Source organism: Bubalus bubalis, chromosome 18 (genome assembly GCF_019923935.1).
Source record: "Bubalus bubalis isolate 160015118507 breed Murrah chromosome 18, NDDB_SH_1, whole genome shotgun sequence".
In the NCBI taxonomy this organism is placed as follows: Eukaryota; Metazoa; Chordata; class Mammalia; order Artiodactyla; family Bovidae; genus Bubalus; species Bubalus bubalis.
This window is the reverse complement of record NC_059174.1, coordinates 21,206,421-21,226,730: the sequence shown is the minus strand read 5'-3', so window position 1 is coordinate 21,226,730 and position 20,310 is coordinate 21,206,421. Positions and strand designations below refer to the sequence as shown.

General features: G+C 48.0%; 1 protein-coding gene and 1 long non-coding RNA gene across 2 annotated transcripts in view; one reads left to right on the top strand and one right to left on the bottom strand.

Moving 5' to 3' along the window:
- The window catches only part of CHD9 (chromodomain helicase DNA binding protein 9), a 226,957-nt gene that overhangs the window by 191,123 nt on the left and 15,524 nt on the right, over positions 1-20,310 (bottom strand). The gene's annotated exons all lie outside the window — the stretch shown is intronic.
- LOC123330358 lies at positions 15,454-16,537 on the top strand. Its single transcript, XR_006546215.1, has 2 exons — positions 15,454-15,587; positions 16,307-16,537. It is a non-coding gene; the product is annotated as an uncharacterized LOC123330358 (long non-coding RNA).

Here is a 20,310-nt window from a genome sequence, read left to right as displayed (position 1 = left end):
GGGGAATTATTGGTAAAGGAGAAATTCATAAACATCTTATGACATTTAAGAACAATTTGTAGGTTAGAGCTCTCTCACAGTGGGACTTCTCCAGTCTGCATAATGATTGCTGAGAAATTATAACCAATCATAGATTGTGAGTTGCATTTGACTGGAGTAAAATTATAAAAATCCTCTAAGCTTTGTTTATAACCAAAATATAGGTGCCTGTTAAATAATCTGATAGGAGATAAAAAGTAAAAGTGACAAGGCATCTGACTGATCCTGCCTCTGGTTACCTGTAAGTAAAGACACTTCATTCAAGTATTATTGGACACCTATAATATCGTGGTTAAGGGCTTGGATGTCAGATGCCAGGGTTCAGGTACAATAAATGCCTCCATCATTTACTGCTTGTGTGATTCTGGGAAAGACATTTAATGTCAGTTCCCCCTCTTTTATAAATGGGTAATATAGAACCTATTTTATAGAGTTTCTGAAATGATGCAACAAGATTATAAAAGTAAAGGTGTTAGTCAGCATAGCACTTGGCACTTAGTGCTTAATCCTATTATATTATTTTTAAATTGTGCTGGGTCTTAGTTGCTGCATGCGGGATCTTTTAGCTATGTCATGTGGGATCTAGTTCCCTGACCAGGAATCAAACCCGGATCACCTCCATTGAGAGCACAGTCTTTGCTACTGGACCACCAGGGGATGTACATCCTTAGTTGCTCAGTTGTGTTCAACTTTTGGGACCCCCTGGACTCTAGCCCACCATGCTCCTCTGTCCATGGGATTCTCCAGGCAAGAATACTAGAGTGGTTGCAATTCCCTTCTCCAGGGGATCTTCCCAATCCACAGATCAAACTCAGGTCTCCTGCATTGCAAGCAGATTCTTTACTGTCTGAGCCACGAAGGAAGTCCCCTGTAATCTATTATCACCGTTGTTGGTATGATGGAATCCTCCAGACCAGAATACTGGAGTGGGTAGCCTTTCCCTTCTTCAGGGGATCTTCCCAACCCAGGGATCGAACCCTGGTCTCCCGCATTGCAGGCAGATTCTTTGCCAGCTGAGCCACAACAAGAATGCTTAACTCAGCCATTCACAGTGGAAAGCTGGTAACAACGCAAATGTTGATTGACAGGAGGATAAATAAATACTTGTGGGACATAACAGTAAAAGGACTATAATAGTGAAAACAAAGAGACCATAGCTTTATACTACAATGTGGATGAATTTTAGCAATATAACATTTTGAGAAAAAAGTATGTTCCAGAAGGCTACACACAGCAGAATATTCTCTTAAGCAATATGAAAACAAGATCTAAAGGATGCAACTTTCAGAAAAATATACTAAAATTAATTTTTAGAAATACAAAGGAATTGGAAAGTCAAGATTCAGGATGGGGGACTTCCCTGGTGGTCCTAAGAATCTGCTTTGCCAGAATTGAAAGAGACACGTGTACCCCAATGTTCATCACAGCACTGTTTATAGTAGCTAGGACATGGAAGCAACCTAGATGTCCATCGGCAGATGAATGGATAAAAAAGCTGTGGTACATAGACACAATGGAATATTACTCAGCCATTAAAAGGAATGCATTTGAACCAGTTCTAATGAGGTGGATGAAACTGGAGCCTATTATATAGAGTGAAGTAAGTTAGAAAGAAAAACACCAATACAGTACATTAACATTTAGAAAGATGCAAACAACGATCCTATATGTGAGACAGCAAAAGAGACACAGATATAAAGAATAGACTTTTGGGCTCAGTGGGAGAAGGTGAGGGTGGGATGATTCGAGAGACAGCATTGAAACATGTATATTACCACATGTGAAATAGATCGCCAGTCCAGATTTGATGCATGAGACAGGGCACTGAGGGCTGGTGCACTGGGATGACCCTGAGGGATGGGCTGGGGAGGGAGGTGGGAGGGGGGTTCAGGATGGGGGACACATGTATACCCGTGGCTGAGTCATGTCAATGTATGGCAAAAACCACTACAATATTGTAAAGTAATTAGCCTCCAATTAAAACAAATAAATTAATTTACAAAAAAAAAAAGAATCTGCTTTGCAAAGCAGAGGACTCGGGTTCAATCCCTGCCTGGGGAACTAGGATTTCATACACCTCGGGGCAACTAAGCCAACATGCCGCAGCCACTGAGCTCACACACTCTAGAGCCTGTGCTCCACAACATGAGAAACCCAAGCGTCACAACTACAGAGAGCCTGTATGCCACAGCGAAGACCCAGTGCAGCCAAAAAAAAAAAGGATTCAGGATGGATGAGGGAGGCCAAGTGATGGGAAGGGCAGAAACACATAGTGATACCCTGCAGGGCCCTGTGGGACTCCTGGGCATAAGGCCTTTCTGTGCCCCCTTTTCTTTGATTATAGGAAACAGCCTTCACTCAGCCTCCATGATGTTCCCTGAGTTTCAGTGGGCAAGCAGTTGTTAATCAGAGAAGGGAGAAGATGGGAGACCAGGGAGAAACAGTCATGAGAAGCCTTGGAGCAAGGTCCTATTTCCCCACCAAGGGATACACACAACAATATCTCTGAGCTAATTCGCAGGTACCGAAACCCCCTCCAGGTGGGAGAAGTTAAAGATTAATGATGATATGCTGCCCACAAGCATGTAGACCCCAGACCAGTTGGACCTGAAGGCTGATATGCCGACTCCTACTTACCTCAACACCAATGCATCAGAAGAATGTCCACAAGCTGACCACACCTGCTTAGAACAATTAATATAAAACTTTTCACTGTCTCGTATATCCAAGTGAGGATATATGGTTTTGAGGACGTTAGCCTGCTGTGTCCCCCTTTGCCTGGTAAACCAATAAAGCTACCCTTTCCACCTTCACCCCAAACCCTGTCTCCGAGATTCGATTTGGTGCCAGTGCAGAAAGGCTGAGCTTTCCGCATCAAAAGGAAGAAGTAGGTGGTGGGGATCACAGGTGTCTGCGTGCATGTATGCCGTGTCGCTTCAGTTCTGTCTGAATCTTTGCAACCCCATGGACTGTAGCCTGCCAGGCTCCTCTGTCCATGGGATTCTCCAGGCAAGAATACTGGAGAGAGTTGCCATGCCCTCCTCCAGGGGATCTTCCCAACTCAGGGATCGAACTTGCAAATCTTATGTCTCCTGCATTGGCAGGCGAGCCCCCTCATAGATGTTTACCATATTATAAATAAATAAGTAATCACAGATAAATAATAATTAGATGTATGCTGTGCAAGGTCCAAATGAAGATGAAAGCATATCATGAATCAAAGACTATGAATGATCCTGTATACTTGGAGTCAATAAAAGAGAAAATGCAACTCTACTCTTCAGATGGGTATGAAGCACACCTTGGAAAGGTGTGGGCTTGTCCAGACAGAGTGAATAAAGGACCCTAAAGAAGGACAGGGCTGTGTGAATTTCCATGAGGATTAGGCAGCGCTGATCTTGAGGGTGGGGGACCCTTGACCAGTCATGCTGCTGTGTAGATTCAGATTTTTCACCCATGGTCAGAGGGCCAGGGTGAGTGGTCACTGTGATGGGGTCAGGGAAATGCCGTGGGCAGAGCCCTGTTCGGGTCCTGGGCATCTTTGAGAGGTGGTTGGCCTGCAGTGCCCTTTCCATGGGGTTTTTGCCAGGCCTGCCCTGTACAGACTTTCAGTTTCTGTGTGTCTTCTCAGACAGGACCAGTCCTGCCTGGCCTGGCCTTGACTCGGGGGATGATCCTGGCTGTGTGCGGAGAACCCCGTTCTAGCTGGGGGTTCCGACACCTCCCCAAGGAGATGCAGTTTGGTCACTGAGCCCACAGTCCCAGCCCTTCTCTCTCCTGCGCTGGAGAGAGTCCAGGGGAAGATGCTCTTAGACAGCTGAGCTGCCTGTTGTCATAGCCAGGCCCACGGACCACAGGCTGGAGCAAGTGCTTTTTCATTAATGAAATCGTCTCAAAGCCCTGGAAACTGGCACCCTGACAGAGAATACATTTGCATGTTAGGCACAGTTGACCGACTTCATGGAAAGAACTAACTGGGACTCTTTGAGAGGCACATGGAAGGCTGTCCTCTCTCTCTCTTTTGTTCTACTGTTGGAGGGGTCAGGGCTTTCAGGCTCTTGTTCAGTTGCTAAGTTGTATCCGACTTGTTGTGACCCCATGGACTGCAGTACACCAGGCTTCCCTGTCCTTCCCCATCTCCTAGAGTTTGCTCAAACTCATCTCCATTGAGTTGATGATGCCATCCAACATCTTATCCTCTGTTGCCCCCTTCTCCTCCTGTCCTCAATCTTTTCCAACATCAGGGTCTTTTCCATGAGTCGGCTCTTCACATCAGGTGGCTGAAGTATTGGAGCTTCAGCTTCAGCATCAGTCCTTCCAATGACTACTCAAGATTGATTTCCTTTAGGATTGACTGGTTTGATCTCCTTTCTGTCCAAGGGACTCTCAGAAGTCTTCTCCAGCACCACAGTTCAAAAGCGTCAGTTTTTAGGTGCTCAGCCTTCCTTATGGTCCAACTCTCACATCTGTACGTGATTACTGGAAAAAACCACACCTTGGCTCTGGGAGCTGCTTACAAGCTGCTTACCCACCCCCATGCCCGGGAACAATCACTGATATCTCAAGAGACTGGAACCAGAAAGACTCCAGACCAGGTTGTAGGGGGGCAGTTTCTACTTGTCACATTAGCTTAATTCTCTAAACCCAAACAAAAGAGATAATCATACGGCCTCTGCTTGACTAAAAGGCATCAGTGAGGACATGACATACCTGAGAACAAAGTACTTATCAAACAGAAAGATCTGATACATTTGTGTCAGAACACACAACTGTCGAGGGTGGGAACCATATTTGACCCTTTCTTTGCTGGATTCCTAAGGTCAAGGACAGTGCCTGGCACATAGTAGGTGCTCAACAAAAATACTTCCGGAATGAATGAACTGGAGTATTATGGATTAGAGCAAAACTAACAATGATGAGGATAATTCTTTACTATGACATGATAATTAATCGTGTCTTGACTACGTGCCAGGCAAAATGCCAAAAGATTTTCCACTTAAGCTTCACAACAACCCATTGAAGGAGGGGCTAGTATTATTCCCATCTTGCAGGTGAGTTAATGTGACACAGGGAAGTTAGTGATTTTTCCAAGGCCATACCCTGGTGGAATAGGTTGTTACCCAAGAAATATAATTTAGAGGGTTCGGAGAGGCTCAAGCCCTGAAAGTGGAACGCAGATGGCCTTGGTACCTGAGAGGTCACCGTGATGATCACTGGATTTCAACACCTTTTTCACGCTTCAAGATTCCAAATAAAAGTGCAGATGCCTCTGGAAAATAGTTCAACATAATGTCTAATCAGGGAGTAATCTGGTTTATCTGTTTGCCTCCTAAGTGTGGATGGTAGAGTTCTCTTGTAGGGATGGGATTCAAGGGAGATGCCTCAGTGAGTGGGGATTACACATGGCAGACTGGAGGGCTGCTAGGAAGAGGGCTGAGAAAGGGTCCAAGATGCATATTGACTGTTCTGTTGAGAACTGGCCTTGGGACTTCCGGAGGGCAAAAGGGGATTTGGGTCCCTAAATTGCTTTTATGGGGCACCTTTACAGAGCAGCTGGAAGACACTGGAAGAAGGCTGTCTCAGAGAGAAGTAGAACTGTTGGGCAATGGTGATAGGAGCCTCACTTTTCTGCTTAAATTTTTATCAAAAGAATATATTCACGTACTACTTGTGTGGTTAAAAATCTATTGAGAGAAATGAAAAACGAAGTGAAGCAGGGGTGGGGGAAGGTTGAGAAAAGGTCGTGGGTTGGATTCTCCAAAGGAACGCAGCTTCCAAGCCTGCACAGCCTGAGCCAGGCTGCAGTTCTCCAGGGCTTGGCTGATTTACTGGAGATGAACGGCAGCCCCCGGCCTTCTCAGGGCACGGCGGCCAATGAGCCTGATCCGCAGCTGGGGGGGAAGTATTTGCCTCTGCAGTTGGCAGCATCTCTGTGCCTCTGAGCCTTCCTCATGAGAGACTCATTATGCAGTTTGGTCACATGCCCTATGCATTTTAATGAATGAGTCAGGGGACAGACTCAATTTGAAAGAGGAATCGCAGCTCTCTCGGCTGGGTGAAGGGCTCTCAAGGGGTGCTCTCACAGCTTTGGAGGACAAGAAAAGGAAAGACGGAAGCTATTTTCATTTAGCAAAACGAAGGTCAGAAGGAAGGAAAGAAGGAAGGAGGGAGGGTGGGAAGGAGAGAGGAAGGAAGGAAGGGAAGGGGGAAGGGAGCAAGGAAGGAGGGGAGGAAGCAAGGGAGAAGAGAAAAAAGCAGAAAGACTGGAATGGCCCAGAGTTCAGAAAACAGCCCAGGAGCAGAAGCAGCCACCAGACAGTCCCTAGCTCCTTTACCCTCCACTGATTTACTCAGAACACTTAGTGTGCTTTTTAAGTGCCAGCTACCATGCTAGGTGGGGGAGTTACAAGATAAATGAGATAGAGTCCTTGCCCAAAAGGTCTCTGCAATAAAAAAAAGCAACCCAATTTAGTTAAGTCAGAGCAACTACCCAGGGGTCTCGGTTGGGCGGTGGGATGGGCCAAATAGGTGATGTTCCCTCCCTTCCTGGGGAGGAAGATCCCCTCCTGATGGTCAAGGGTACCATCTCTCCAGCACGCCCCACTTGCCAGACGTGGGGTGAGCGTTCCACAGGGAACATCTCGCTGAACCCTGGCGATGAGCCCACGAGGCAGACCCTGTTGCTGTCACAGTTCTTCATGAATAAGAAACCTAAGTGCAGAGAGAGCAGCCTGCCCAAGGCCACCCAGGGATTTGAACTCGGGTCTGTCTGACTCCGGAGCCCCTGGCAGCTCGGGTCTCTGCTGTCGGCCAACTGCTGCATGGGGAAGGCTGGGGAAGGCCTTTCCCTTCCCAGGCTTCCTTCCAAGAACACTCTGAACCCCCAGGAGGAAGAGGTTGGGGTGAGTCCAGATGCAGTCCGCGCCAGGCAGCCTGGGAGCGGATCTGAAACCTCCCCGCGCGAGGCTCTGAGACCTGGAGCCCAAGGGCAGCGGGGAGAGGAAGGAAGCGCAGCCTCGCGGCGGTCAGTAGGGGCGGCGTGCCCGTTCCCAGCCTCCACACCGCAAAACACAGGGCAGCAGATGCTCGGCAAATGGGTGTGTGGGAGGGAGCCATCCCCTCAGATGGCGGGCGGGCAGGCAGTGTCACCGAATTACTCAACAAAGCCACCTCGGCTTTGAACTTTGAGCCAGGCTCTGCTGGAACAGGGCCTGAGGGGGGTGGGGGGGGGGGCGGGCGGGGGGGAGGAGGGCTCCCACCACTGCGGAGAGGATGTCTGCCACCCCACCCCACTCCCCCTACCCCCCAAGTGGGGAGAACACAGCCTGGGAAGAAGCCAAGAACTGAGAAGCCGCTGCACACCCACAGTCTCATGAATTTTTACAGCTGGAGAGAAAGAGCCCGTACACAAACACAGCGGGACTCAGGGGGCCCTGGGCTTCAGTGCTGGAGAGAAAAGCAAGGCCACCTGCCATGAGCCTGGACTCTGCACAGAGACAGGCAGCCTTTACTGAGTGATCACTACATGCCGGGGCTGTCACGCACAGTAACCACGCCGGCCAGGCTTTCCCGCCTCCTTCGCGAGGGAGGTTCTGTCATCACCCACTGTGCCCAGAAGAGACGGATGCCCAGAGAGGTGAATAACTTGCCACGGTCACATGTTTTCTCCACTTCTGGTTTCCATGAGGAGGGGTTTTCCCTAAATACACTTTGGATCTTGACTCTCACTGCCCTTGCCCATAGAATGACATCTGATTAGAAAGCTCAGGAAGGCCAATCCGCCACGTTCCGCTCCGTTCCCTCTGCCTTCCAGGTTGTTAGGAAGCCAGTTTTTGTCCTTCCACTAAGTGACATCGCCCATGCTAGCTTTCGTGATAATTAAGGTGGTACCTTGGCTCTCTGCCATTCCTTTGTCTTTTTATTCAGTGTGTTAAGAACTTGGATGCAGAAGAGGGGTGCTGTGTTTTGGGAGGCTCTTTGGAGAGCCCAGGACTTCCCCTGTGGCTCTGATGATAAAGAATCTGCCTGCAACGCAGGAGACCCAAGTTCAATCCCTGGGTTTGGAGGATCCACTGGAGAAGGGAATGGCAACCTGCTCTAGTATTCTTGCCTGGAGGATTCCATGGACAGAGGAGGCTGGCGGGCTACACTCCATGGGGTCACAAAGAGTCGGACACGACTGAGTGACTAACACTTGGAGAGCCCAACAACACTTAAGAGGATCCCGAGGACTTCTGGCCAAACCACCCCCATTTGACCGGGGATTCTTCTCTCGCTCCACTTCTTGGCAAAGGATACTCTTGGCTCTGGGACCAATTTCCCTTGGGAAAAGTCAGCCCAGCAACAAGCACAGCCTTAGCCCTCCCCTACCCCTTGGTTTTTTTTTTTTTCACTTTTTTTTTTTTTTTTCCTGAAATGAGGAAAACTAAGTCCTCTACTCAGTTTATTGTGGTAAAGGGAGTGGGTCATGAGAGGGTGTTCCTGGGGTGGCAGAGGCTTGGCCCATGTAGTAGCTTTCTCCACTGCCGTCTGCCAGGGCATCAGTGATGGGTACTTGACCCACCCAGACTGCTGCCAGTCTACACTGCTTACTTTGGAATGAACCTGGGCAGCTGATCCAAACTCCCTGTCAGGTCCTGATTAACCCATACACGGTACATCCCAGTTTCCAGTTCCAGCGGGTCTGCCAGGGAATTCAGAGCCAGTTATGGTGGCAAGGTGGTAAAGAATCTGCCTGCAATGCAGGAGACCAGGGTTCAATCCCTGGGTCGGGAAGATCCCCTGGAGGAGGGCATGGCAACCCATTCCAGTATTCTGGCCTGGCAAATTCCATGGGTAGAGGAGCCTGGCAGGCTTCAGTCTATGGGGTCACAAAGAATCAGACAGGACTGAGCACACACTCTCATGTTAAGTGGGACTGACGGCCATCACACCCTTATGATTTTGCTGTGTGACTGCTCTGTGTCCTGATATCCTCATCTGTAAAAGCGGATAGTACCTGTCCTCCTGTCTCCTAGGACTGCAAGAAGATCAAAGATGTAGCACGTATTTGAAAAACCCCCACTTCCCTGGTGGCTCAGATATTTGAAAAAGAATAAAAATAATCCATGAGATAGAAGGGAATTTTTAAAAATCATATTCATGAGCTTTGATAATGTGCCCAAAGATTTACACAGCATCTGAAGTGAATATCTTCAATACTGTCACCAGTGCTTAGCCACATTCGTTCTGGCAACCTTGCCCAACTCCCTCTGCAATTTCCTTCTAATAATCACCTACACACACACCCCTCCTCCCTGGCCCCCGTCAAACAGATCCAAGGACTCTGCCTATGCAAATGAGTGCATCTTATTTCCCTGAATCACATGACTGTGTCACAGATAGTCATGCGACCCAATCAGGATCAGTGAGACTTTTCCTAGGAGTTTTGAGAAAGAGATTCTCTCTGAAGATCTGGAAAGGATACAGGGGCTAAAACAGATGCTGTCATCTTCTTTATGACTTTAACCCAAAACTCAAGTTGAAACATAAAAGATGGAGCCAAGAAGCAGACAGAAATCAAGTCCTGATTTTGAGATTAGAACCCCAAACCCAAAGCCAAGGCCACCAGTGATAATGTGATTTATAATAAGAAATATTTGGTCTTTTTCCATAGTTGCTTGCATGGAGGTCCTAAAACTCTTGGAATTTCCTAAGTGAACAGAGCTATAAAGGTGTCCTTTGTTATGTTAATAATGTGGCTTTTGGGAAGTGCCTAAGGATGGGGGCTGGTTACCAAGAGAACCAAACAAGTGATTAGAAGATTGGAACTTTCAGTTTCACCCTTGTGGACTTTCCCGGAGGGGAGAGGGTTGGAGACAGAATTCATTTCCCTGTGGGCAATGAATTAATCCATCAAGCCTAAGTGGTGAGGCCTACAAAAAACCCCAAAAGCACTCCATTCAGAGAGCTTTCCGGTTGAACACGTGAACTGGGGAGAGTGGTGCGCTGGAGAGGGTATGGAAGCTCTCCACCCTTTCCCTTCACCTTCCTCATGCACCTCTTCCATTTAGCTGTTCCCGAGTTACATCCTTTTATAATAAACTGGTAATCTACTAAGTTTCTCTGAGTCCTGTGAGCTGCTCTAGCAAATTAAAAACACCGGAGGAAGAGGTCCAGGGAATCTCTGATATATAGCTAATTGGTCAGAAGCAGAGGCTGGACTTGTCATTGGTGTCTGACATGCGGTGGGCTTCGAGTGAAGGGCAGTCATGTAACTTGTGGGATCTGGTACTATCTCCAAGTAGATGGTGTCAGAACTGAATTGAATTGTGGGATACTCGGGCTGGCATCTCAGAGAATTCCTTGTTGTTGTGGGGACCGACCCCAAAATCAAACAATGGAAATTGGGTCCGAAACCTTTTCACCACTCCTGGACTTCTCAGCTTAAGATAAGCCCCTAAGTTCCTTTTTTGCCCAAAGGTGTCTTGGGTTGGATTTTCTGTTCCTGGTTACCAAGGTAATCCTAATGGATATGGCATTATCTCATTTAATCTATTCACCAACTGTGAGCTAAGTACTGGAACCTCTACAGATGAGAGAGCGAAACAGGCACAAAGAAGTGATGTAAGTAGTAGAGGCAGATTTGAACTAGGTCTCCTGGTCTCCGGAGCCTGCATTCTATCCACTCTCCAGGGGTTGAGAATACATCCAAGACTCACAATCAGCTCCATCACAGACTCTAGCCAGGCAATGCAGAAGACCTAGGTTCGATCCCTGAGTCGGGAAGATCCCCTGGAGGAGGAAATGGCAACCCACTCCAGTATTCTTGCCTGGAGAATCTCATGGACAGAAGAGCCTGGTGGCCTACAGTCCATGGGGTCCCAAAGAGTCAGACATGACTGTGCAACTAACACTGTCACTTCCAGAGCATCTGCTGGCAGAGGAGAGCCCTGATTCTCCTGCAGCCAGTGGTTGAGGGAGGACCTAATTCACTTGGTGATCCCTGCCCCCCATGTGCCCTCCTCCTGGAAGAAAAGCACCGATAGAGGAGGAGCTTAGTCAACTTCTGCAGGGTTTAAGCTTGGATGTCAAAGGCCTGGAGGGCTTGAAATGGCCCAATATCATCTCCTTCCAAGGACTGATGCTTCAGTGTCTATGTTTTTGGCTTCTATTCTCTCTCTTTTTTTTTTTGGCCACACCACACGACATATGGGATCTTAGATCCCCAGCCAGTGATGGAGGGGAAAGGGTGGAGAGTTTCCATGCCCTCTCCAGGTCACCCTCTCCCCAGTTCACATGTTCAACCAGGACACTCTCTGAAGAGAGTCCTTTTGGGGTTTTAAGGAGGCCTCACCACATAGGCCTGATGGATTAAGTCATTGCCCATAGTGGATTGAACTCTTTCTCCAGCCCTCTCCCTTACCCCCAACTGTGGAAGCATGGAGTCCTAAACACTGGACCGCCAGGGAATCCCCTAGAGTTCTACTCCTTTCTCTGCAGATCCCTGAGTCTGGTAAAATCCAGGGCTTACAACCTGAGCTGACAGTTTCATAGGAATAATGGCTTCGAGAAGGGTTTAGGGTACTTAGGTATATGGTGGGGCTGGAAGAGGAAAAGGGTGCAACAAGGGACATCTGAGAACTGGGTACATTTCAGTTGGTTGAGGGAGCAAGTCAGCCATGTCATTTTGATAACCGGATCAAATAAGCTATCTGAGATATGCTACAAAATAACAGGGGGATGGGGAAAGGAGATAGAACTATAGATGAAATAAGATTGAGCATTAGTTGGTCATTGTGGAAGCGAGGTGTCTGGTGTGTGAGGGTTTATTCTGTCTACATGACCATATGTTTGAAATTTTCCATAGTGATATTTAAAGTATAATGAATAATTTTTTAAAAATATGTTTTATGCTTTTATTCTTTGCAGAGCTCTTGACGCATGTCTTGTGTGCCCCTCACAAATGATTTTTTTCCCCATTTTAAAGATGGTAAAACTGAGACTCAGAGAGGCTGTCACTTACACAAGGTAGAATCTAACCCAGGCTTTCCAACTCTTGTATTCCAAGGTTAGTCTGGGGTGGAGGGCAGCAGAGGCAGGTTGGCAGCCCCTGCTTGACAGGGACTGACAGGCAAGGATGGGGACAAGATGAGCCACTTCTGTCCACATCTGTCTTGCCCGGAGGCGGCCCAGCCTGTGTGTAACGGGTGTGGCACAGACGGTGGCAGGGCTTCAGGGTTAAGAGTGCTGAAGGGGGAAGCTCCCAGCCACTGATTTCACGTGTTCCGATTTCATGTGTTCCTCGGTAGTTAAGAAAACACTGGGTCTGGCACAGCAGGCTCTGGCTCCAGCCCCTTTCATGGGCATCCTGAGGACTGTTGCCTGAACATCTGGGTCTGATAAAGCCCACGTGGGGTTCTCCACCACCTCTGCCATAACCGTTTCCGCACATACCATTGAAGCTCTGTGAGTGTGGCTGGTCTTTTCTTTTCTTTCCTCCCAAACATATGGATTCCCAGCTCCGATTTCAAACTCAACGACTCCTCTGCTATAAACTCCCCCAAAGCTCTCAATTTCCTTTTTCCATTGCTCATTCTTTCCTAAAGTGCATGAAAAAGCCTCTCTTAGCTCTGTTCCAATTTCCTTGTTTATGAAAGAAGGGCAAGCAGAACAGTGATTTCAGTGATCAAAGTTAAGCAAGGCCTGATTCCTTCCTTAGGAGAACGCACCTCTATGACCCAACAGATCCTGACTTCCCAGGTATGAGAGCAAATCACAGGAAAGCCCTGACTGCCCACCACCTCCCCCCTCCACCCCGCAATGCTCACCCTGCAGGAGGTCTGATACAGTGCAGTCTGCTTCCTTTATCTGGCTGAAACATCCACTTTGAAAGTCACTAATGGAATAGAAAGAAGGAAAGTCACGGGCATGATTCCCAGAAGGTTATTGCTGAAGTGGGAGTGTATTATCTGGGAAGGGAAGAACAGGTCCTTGCCTGCTCCTTAGCCTGTGGCCTGGTATTTCTTCATGATGATGGCAATGTACGACTTACAGGCAGAAAGAACCCAGTTTCAGGCACTGAAATACTGGACACATCAACATCAACAGGGTGAGGGAGGAGGAAAAAGGGCTCCTGAAGCATCTGGGGGACAGAAGATCCCCATCCAGGGAGAGACCTGCAGGTGCCTTCAGGGGCCCAGCAGATACCATCAATGATGAAAGGTAGTGGACGCTGGGTTCAGCCTGGAGGAGGTGGTGGTTTAGTTGACGTCTGACTCTTTTGTGACCCCATTGACTGCAGTCCGTCAGGCTCCTGTGTCCATGGGATTTCCCAAGCAAAAATACTGGAGTGGGTTGCCATTTCCTTCTCCAGGAGCTCTTCCCAACACAGGGATCAAACCCTGGTCTCCTGTATTGCAGGCAAGCTCCTACATTGCAGGTGGATTCTTTACCAACGGAGCCACCGGGGAAACCACCTTTAGCCTGCTGGAGCCTGGGCAGAAGCAGTGGGGTCTGGAAACAGCACATCTTCTCAGGAAGGCGCAGCAGCTGCTCACCTCTGGCTGGTTATTCCTGTGGGAGAACGTGAGCCTGGTATTGCCAAATCTTGCATTTTTCCATAGACGTGGAGATCTGGATTTTATATGAAGTCTTCCAATTTGGGAACTGATTTCAGAAGAAAAATATTGCAAAGGCTGACCTTATGAGCTCAGTAAGATCTGTCTGGTGGTTAGCCCGGGTTTGTGGCCCCAACCTAGGGGCTCTACATGTGGTCAGCACGCCATTGGGAGAAGGAGCCAGGAGGTCAGATGCAGCCACGGGGCAGAGGGCCCCACCCGGGCCAGGAAGGAGGTGGCCCTGCCTGCTGATCCCTGGTTCATAAAACACTTGGAGGCTTCTGTCATGTTATCACACTGGATCAGCTGCCAGTTGGGTTCTTACCAATCACCCTCCCATCCTCTTTGGAAATTCTTCTCCCCAAGGAAGTTCACGTGGCCAGCTCAGAAATCTTTCTTTGGGAGATGCAAGTCGACACTTCAGCCTCTAGCCACATTTGAGATAACCTTCAAGACAACTTAAAATTCACCTGCCTGTGGGAGAGAAAGTGATAGCTTCCTGTCTCTCAGGCTCAACAAAACCATGACCAGTATACGCATATTTAAGGAGCTGTTTTCTTCCCCCAGAAAAGTCACACTGTGGCAGCCTGGATGGTGGGGAGGAGTTTGGGGGGGAGAATGAATACATGTATGAGTATGACTGAGTCCCTTTGCTGTCTACCGGAAACTATCACAACATCGCTAATCAGCTGTGCTGCTGCTGCTAAGTCATTTCAGTCATGTCTGACCCTGTGCGACCCCAGAGACAGCAGCCCACCAGGCTCCCCCGTCCCTTGGATTCTCCAGGCAAGAACACTGGAGTGGGTTGCCATTGGGTTTTTTAAAAGTCATGTGGTGCTTTGAGGACAACTTCTGTTCCTCTCTGTGAGATAGAAAAGAGACACAGAGTTGGGAGCTATTTGCCCAAAGACACATTTGCGAGGACTCCGAGTAGCCGGCAGAACCAGGCACTAAACTTTTTCTTTTTTTTTTTTAAGTTCAGGTGTCTTCCTGATTTGTACATAATAAAGGTAAGTAGAATGTCCTCACAATGGGATGGTGCAGTAATCTAGAGGGCAGAGAGAGAGATGAGAAAAGATTTTAGGCATGGGAATTCTCAGAGGTCCAGTGGTTCGTACTCCTTGCTTTCATTGCAGGAGGCTTCGGTTCGATCCCTGGTGGGGGAACTTGGATCCAGCAAGTCACAAAGGTGTGATCATGGAATCTCTTTCCCTGGCATTACCTTTACTCTGCCAGTTAGGTTTGCAATTCCCTGTATACATGGGATGAGAAAGCTACGTGGGAGTAGTTGACAAGAGCAGAGTTTCAGACCAAGGGAAAGTACATTGCACAAGCGATTGCCTGCAGCAGGGTGTGTGCGTGAATCTCAGGGTGTGTGTGTGTATGTGTGTGTGTGTGTGTGTGGATTTGCATGCTTCATTTGTATGCAAGCCATTCTGGTAGGAGGAGAAAGGAGAAGTGTTGGTTCTATACTTCAGTAAATACAATACTCTCCTAAGAGAACCTTCTTGACTCCTGTCTCTCTCATCTCACCAACACACTTTTGCTATTCATCTAATCAATATATATTTATTGAGCACCTTCTTGGCATATGGCACTGTGATATGCACTGAGATTACATCGATGAACAAGAAAGACACAGTCTTCGTCTGCAGGGGGTCCACAGTTCATGAAGGAGGCAGACAAGTGAATGGGAAGATGCCATTCTCAGACAGGGGACGTGGATAAGGAAAGGCCATGGAGGAGAAGGCGTGACCTGATAGGCTTGGGGGCAGAGTGTGGGAAATGGTATTCTGAGAAAACTGAGGTCTAAGCTGAGATCTGAAGGATGAGTTAGAATGAGCCAAGCAATAGGGAAGGGGAGCATTTCAGGCAGAGGAAACAGCATAAGCAAAGATCTGAGGATCACATTCCCCCAGCATTGGATGAAAACCTGCTGTTTGAGCTAGGGTGAGTTCCATCGTGTGTGTGGTGGGGGTGGGGGCAGGGGGGGTGCCGTTCGTGGAGTTCTGGAGCCAAGTATGGGACCAACATGGCACTGGTCAGATGCCAACCATGAAAATCATTGTTCTCTGATTTAAACTGCTCAGTTAAGAGTATTTAAAATGTTCCCCAGGGACTTCCCTGGTGGTCCAGTGGTTGAGACTCCTCACTTTCAATGCAGGGGGTGTGGGTTTGACCCCTGGTTAGGGAACTAAGATCCCACACGCCACATGGTCAAAAATTTTTAAAAATAAATAAAAATTAAAAAAAAAAATGAAATGCACTCCAGTCGTTAGGGTGCTCAGAATACAGCATGGAGAACGAAGTGTTCAGGGGACACAAATATAGACCCTTATTCTGAGGAAAGACACAAACACTAAGGGTAAAGCCCAGAACCTGAGTCAAACTGACTTTTAAATTCCAATTTACAACAGAGGACATTCATACTGCTGCTTTGTCTCTCTCCCTTTCACACACTCACACACACATGCACACACGTGTGCAGGAGCACTCACCTGGTGAACTAGGCAGGTTAGGTTTTTTTTTCTTTTAATGTTATTTATTTATCTGTTTGGCTGCACCAGGATCTAGTTCCCTGACCAGGGATTGAACCCCGGGCCCCCTGGTTGGGGAGCGTGGAGTCAGCCATTGGACCACCAGGGATATCCCTATGCTATTTTTTACAGAGAAAGAAACTGAGGTTCAAGGAGGCAAAGTATCCAAGGTCATGGGCTCATTCATTCCTTCACTGACTCAGCAACCATTAGTCGAGCACGTGCTGCTGGCAGGCTGGCCCTCACTGCTACAGAAACAGTGGTGAATGACACACCCACCCCCGACTCAGGAGTCATGGTTCAAACCCGCTGCTTCCAGTCCCCATCCCAGCGCCCCTCCCAATACACTGAACTGCAGTTGGATATGTGGTCTCTGGGGTCAACATTGCAGGAGACAAGTGTTTTTGTCGGCACTATCCCCATTCCTAAACATACCATTGAAGCAAAAACACCAGAGCTGCTACACAAATGTATCTTCAAGGCAAGGTGCAGACCCAGACTTTCCCTGTAAGCCCCTCCCCTTTAGAAACTGTACGCACCAAAGGTTGTCCTGGCCCTGGTGGTCTCTGAGTCACTGAAAAATTTCCTGTTCCACCTCCACCCCCTGTACCAGTCCAAAGCGAATGCTTTTAAACCCTTACCTTGTCCAAGCCTTCCCTCTAAACACTGTCTCATGGAAGTCGGGATGGGATAAAGGTTCTTTCAGAGCAAAATGGGGAAGATTGAGGGGAAGAGCAGCATGGAGCCAGCAAGGGAAGAGGAGACACCAGACCCACCCGGCTTCCCTCACCACGGTGCTGTGAGCCAAAGCTGGCCAAGGTCGGAGACAACTAGCAAAACCCAACCAGACAGACACCCAACCAGACAGACGGCCCTCAGATGCCTGGGAGAGGCTGGTACATCTCCCCAGAGCCTGGGCAATGTTATTTCCTGGGGCAAAGCAAGTCACAAAGGATGAAAGCTGATGACTGAATGTCTGGGCCTGGGTGGGAGGCCCTGCCAGGAGGTGGGGGGTGGCGCGGTGGAAAGGGAGGAGGGGTGGAGGCTTGGCTGGTTTTGCACAGACACATCTCTTCATTTTTCCAGACTGGAAAAAGCTGTTTGGGCTGTGCACATTTGCAGAGAGTCACGGTATTTACTACGCTTCCTGGCTCGACAGATTTCTTTCTGTCATTCAGTTGAACGCAGCTTGTATTTTTCAGAGCCAGAGCTGAACAGACCGTGGAGGCTCTTCTTCCCCCATGTTATGTTCAAAAACACAGCACGAGTGACTCAAAAAGCCAGGCCCGCATGGGTAGCAGGAGCGGGCGGGGGTAGCATGTTGTAGAGATAAAGACTCATGTTTAGACAAACAGTGTCTTCCCCTTGGAGGGGCTGAATGATGCTCCTTGTTTTCTCAGCCCACGTTGTGTTTTGAGCAGCCGGAAGAGCCAACTGCTGTAGTAGAAACTGATGCCTGCACTTTGCACGTGACTCTCTGTTATCAATACTGATGGCGGTGGGTAGTTCAGGGGAGTGCAATGAAGTCGTGAATAATAATACAGAAAATCCTTTCTTGGGACTTCCCGGTGGTCCAGTGGTTAGGACTCTGTGCTTTCACTGCTGGGGGCCCAGGTGCAATCCCTGGTAGGGGAACTAAGATCCCACAAGCCATGCAGAGCAACACAACAAAACAAACCAAAGTTATCTATCGAACTGCCATATGTAACACATTAATGCAACTCAACAAACAGTAACCGAGCACATTTCATGTGCACGGTACGGTGCCGGGGTGGAATGTCCAAGCTGACCACAACTTAACATGCACTTTACCTTTTTAATAGCAAACGGCTTGTGAGCCCAATGGCATTCACAGCCAAAGGTGGAATTCCAGGCACCAGGGATAGGCCAAGTCAGTAAGGAAAGTCTTAGGGGTGGGGGTGGGGAGGAGAGAGCTTTGTCAAACCCTTCACATCATTCTCCTAGGTTCCTGTACGTGTAACACCAGCCCAACCAGCCAACCCCCCACACTGAGAGCGTAGTCATCAAATCTTGCTCAGAACCTCAGAGTCATGCAGCCCAAGAGTGGGAGCTTCATCTTCAGAGATGACATAATGACATATCCAGACAACCTCTGACCTCACCAGCCAAGGGGAGGGTAAATAAACAAATACCACTGATGACACAGGTTAGCATTACATGATGCCACGGTAAAGAGCCTCTAACCTCATCCTCTTCTTGAACTGGCAAAGCACAGAGTCCTCTTGCATTAATTTAAAGAGACAAAGAACTCACCCAGGCTCCTCCTCAAACCTGCTTTTGAGTCAGGAGCCACAGGGTGTGGGAGGTGTGGAGGCAGGTGAAGGAAAGTGGGGGAGGGTCTCCGTGAGACCAGGGGAGTCGGGGGAGCTAGGAATTCTGTACAGTCCAAGTTGACGATGCCAGATGTAGCTCGATTTTTTTTTTCTTTTAAAAAAACTATTATGGGTTTCCTTTCCAAAGTGGAAATGCAGGGATAGAAAAATGAGTTTCGGTTGCCATGGAAATAGGAGTTGGCTGGGGCCTGCAGGAGCAGCAGCTGGAGCAGAGCTAGTGGCCGGGAACCTGGCCCCATGACAGAGGGGGCTTCCGGCTGGGGATAAGACAACAACAGGCTTTAGCAGGAAGGAGAAGGAGGAAAGAAGACAGAAGAGGAGACAGAGATTGTGTCTCCAGATACCACAGCCTATAAATTCTGCAGACATTTGGAGGGCTACAGAACGGGGGGTGGGGGTGTGTGTGCATGCGTGTGTGGCTGTGCTGAGTGCGTGTCCTCACAGGCCACAAAAAGGAGAAGCAAAATAAATCCAATGCCTGAAAAAACAGCGGCTGAGAAAAAGCTAAGACAGCTGAAGGGCTGGAGAGGAGAGGCCTGCCATTTAGAAGCCCTTCCAGGAGGCTGGGGAAATGCCTGAACAGGGACTGGCCCTCACAAGCTGAACTCCTTCACCTTTTGTCTTCACTCAACTCCTCAAACTGAAACTGGCGTGGGCCAGTAACACAGCCGATAAAATCCCCACAGGGTTAGCGAGACCATGGGTGTGGGTAAGCTGGCTGTTCTGTTTCAGCTGTACCTCTGGCTGACTGCTTTTGTTCCAGGGAGAAAGTATCCAGGACTGTGGGGTCGTCCAGCCTGAGGCTTTAAAGTGGTCTGGAGGTTCTCAACATCACATTCTGGGAAGATGCTTTGATAAGGCCTCGGGGACTTCAAGCCTCTCCTGGATCCCTCAGCCGGGCCCACCTGAGGGAATATTTTGTCATTCCCACACCCACCCCAGTAACAGGAACCACTCACACTCTTTCCTCCCATCACAGAGGGGGATAGTGGACAGGGAGACCTCACATTCATGAAGGGACTCCAAGTTAGGCTTTTGTCACTATATAGTCCCATTACTATATGTGCTGTCTCTGAGAAACACTGAGAAGAACATATGGTTTAAACTGACCACCATTCTGGTATCTTGTTTTATATTTCTTCATTTTGCAATATATCAGGAGCTTCAAAAAGTACAAGTGAGCACAAAAAAGAATAAAACACTTAGGACTAAACTGAACTAAGGAGGTGAAAGATTTGTACACTGAAAACTGCAAAACATTGCTGAAAGAAATTAAAGATAAAAATAAATGGAAAGACATCCCATGTTCATGGATTGGAAGACTTAATATTAAGATAATACTCCTCAAAGTGATCTACAGATTCACCTGCAATCTCTACCAGAATCCCAATAACAATTTTTTTTGCAAAAACAGAAAAATCCATACTGAAATTCATAAGGAATCACAAGGAACCCCAAAAGCCAGAACAATCCTGAAAAAGAACAAAGCTGGAGAACTCAGACTTAGGATTTCAAATCTTTCAAAGGTATAGTAAACAAAAGAACATGTGACTGCTATACAGACAGATATGTAAACCAGGAGAATAGAAAAGAGAGCCTAGAAATATACCCTGGAATATATACGGTCAAATAACCATTATGCCCTTATTTCAACAGTGTGCGAAAACCATTCATCCGGGAAAAGATGATCTTTTTAACAAACGGTGTTGCAAAAACTGGATATCCATATACAAAAGAATGGAGCTGGACTTTCACTTTATACCATATACAAAACTTACCTAA